This window comes from Bubalus bubalis, chromosome 3 (assembly GCF_019923935.1).
Source record: "Bubalus bubalis isolate 160015118507 breed Murrah chromosome 3, NDDB_SH_1, whole genome shotgun sequence".
NCBI lineage: Eukaryota > Metazoa > Chordata > Mammalia > Artiodactyla > Bovidae > Bubalus > Bubalus bubalis.
Window position 1 is genome coordinate 54,357,214 of NC_059159.1, and position 2,741 is coordinate 54,359,954.

Here is a 2,741-nt window from a genome sequence, read left to right on the forward strand (position 1 = left end):
AATGGGTTGTGGCTGTCACCAGAGAGGAGCTGGCAGCAGACACAGCAGACTATGTTTTCTTTGCAGACTGAGGGTAACTAGAGGAAGCTGAGAATTCCGCTGTTCTGCTCCGCTCTGCCTCCAGCAGGCAGGCAGCCGGCGGGCAGGAGGAGGGGAGAGGGAAGGCCAGCCGCTCTCATGCCAAAGCAGGAATCTTTCCTCCCAGGATAAGCAAGGTCATACGGACCAAGGATGGAAGGGAAGACCACCTTAGGGCCCCATGGCATCCCTGGGGAGGATGTCGGAGCCTGGGTCTCCTGTCTGGAGCTGCTCGGGGGGTGTCATGGTAAGAACTCACATCCATGAAATGCTTGCTCTGTGCCAGGCCTGGCACTGCAAACTCTGTTGCAATGTGAAGGCAGTTCGTGTGAGGTCTGGGAACATGGTCTAAAGGGCACAAGAGTGGGTTCAAACTCCGCTTTGATACCAGCTCTGTGATCTTGGGCAAGTCACTTAACTTCTCTGGGCCTCAGTTACCTCATTAATAAAAGGGGAGTAATAATAGCACCCACCTAATGAAGTCATTGGAAGATTAAGTGCATTCACACACATACAGCTCTTCAAACAGTGTCTGCCATGGAGTCAGCAGTAGATAAGTTATTGCTACTACTGCGTGTTGGAGCTGACACAAAGCTTTGAAGTAGATATTCATCCCTGAGGCTCAAAGAAGTCCAATGACTTGCCCCAGGTCCGTCTGATTGACTGCACGGGTACCAGCTCCCCAGCTCCCCACCTCGAGTCCATTCCTGTTTGGAAACCTCTTCCAACCACAGCGGGAACAAAGGTGGATCTCTGTCCTGCCTCTGGGGGCTAGGCTGGTTGGTGGCTTCAGGCCCAGCCAGAAAGTCCCTGCCTCACACTCCGGCAGCCCTCGGACCTGGGAGCCTCCCACACTCCCGCCCAGGCTCCCCTGGGGCCTTCACCTTCCCCCGCAGTCTCCCCTCCTCGTGCAAGGCGCAGGCCGCCTGCCTGGAGCGGGGACCCTCTGGATCTCAGGATAAACAAACCGTCGCTCTGGCCCAGCCCTCCGCCGGCTCGCGCTCCCCGCCCCCTCCTGCCGCAGTGCACAGCCGCTCTGCCGCTCTGCTCCGCTGCCAACTTGGCAGCTCATCTCTGCTGTTACTATCAACACCTCCGAGGGAAAAGAGAGAGAACTCAGCTCTCTCTGATCGCCTGGCTCACCGAGCAGCGAATTCGTGTCAGAGCCAGCCCTGGAATACCTCCGAAGCTCCCAAGGCTTCCTTGGCGAGGAAGAAAAGGTGGGAGCAGCCCTTAGAGCAAACCAGCCTCCTAGCAGAGCCACCGGGCCTGGCCAGGGCTGCAGGCCTCCAGGGAGCAGGCAGCTCTGATCCAAACGGCTGTAGGAGGGTGCTTTAGGCCAGGCAGGTGCACAGGAGAGGGCTAGGAGGCCTTCTGTCTCCAGACTGTGAGCCCCTGGAAGGCATGGACTGTACCTTCTTCCCTCTACCCGCCTAGGATGCGTGGGCAGAGCTCTGGTCATATTCCCCTAAGAGATGACGTTTTCACCACCAAATGGGAACTTCTCCCAGGCCGAAGCCACCTTTGTCCTTTCCCAACCCCCGCCCCAGACTCTCAGGCCTCTCCCACTGGCTCCCTAAAGCAGCTGATGGCGGTCTATGGCTCCTGCCAGGACTTCAGCCTAAAAGAATAGAGAGCCAGTACCTTCAGGAACCCAGTGCCCACAGCGCAGCATCTCTGGTCAGTCACCTACCCCTTGACAGGCCCCAGGTTGGAGGAATTTCCTTTCTAGCGTTCTCTCTGCTTGACAAGGGAAGGCCTGCATTCTCTGCTCCAGAGCTTTTGGCATCAATCGAAGCTGTGGGTTCAGGGTCATCAGCTTCCTAATTCTACATCACCTGGCCACCTAGTCTCCCCAGGGATGCAGGTGTCAGCTCCCACTCTGGATGCTGCCAGCCTGTTTCCTTCCCTGTAACGTGGAAATAACCTTTTATAACTGACTGGATTACAGCTGATAGTGCTAAAGACATGAAGACTATGGTATACGCTTCTAGAAGTGCTTAACACTTAGAATCAGTATGCTTCCCTCTCCTTCTTCCTACCCTCCTTTCTTTCTCTACTCCCTCCAGGAACCCTTCTCCCATATGTGAAACTGATCTGAGACCCCCTCTATTCCCCTCTCTGGATGTCTGAAAATGACCACCAAGAGAGACACAACCACTTTTCTGGTGAGAAGCCCCCAGATCCCCAAAGGCCAGCTGACTTTCCAGTAGGCAAGAGGAACAGAGAATTCATTCAGTGTGCAGGGTTGTAAACAAGCCACGAAGGACTGTGCCATTCCAGGCTGCACCTGTGAGCATCCTTCTGCTGAAGCCCTGTCAGCGTTTCCATGACAAACTCGTGTTTCCGGATGCCTCTCTCCCAGCTTCAAGAGGATGCCTTGCAATGAAACGCAACACTGAAAATGCCTTCATAATTTTCTCCCTAAAAAAAAGTTGCATGCTCTAAAATTTCACCTGCTTGTTATATGTGTTTGCTTTTTATTCTGAGAGTTTTGTTGGTATTCTGTTTATACTGTATACCTGCAAGCATATGATATCCACATGGGAGTTCTGTGCTAGAGAGCTGTCGTAGCAAATACACCACCATATAGTGTGATGAGACATCTCTCTTCCCTAAAACGTCTCCTACGTCCATTTGCCCATCCCAAAGCCTGAAATACC

The 2,741-nt window shown here is 53.9% G+C and overlaps 1 long non-coding RNA gene across 1 annotated transcript; it reads left to right on the top strand.

The window, feature by feature from the left end:
- Nucleotides 1–978: 978 nt before the first annotated feature.
- On the top strand, nucleotides 979–2,533 carry LOC102409053. Its single transcript, XR_329114.4, has 2 exons — nucleotides 979–1,298; nucleotides 2,148–2,533. It is a non-coding gene; the product is annotated as an uncharacterized LOC102409053 (long non-coding RNA).
- Nucleotides 2,534–2,741: the final 208 nt, after the last annotated feature.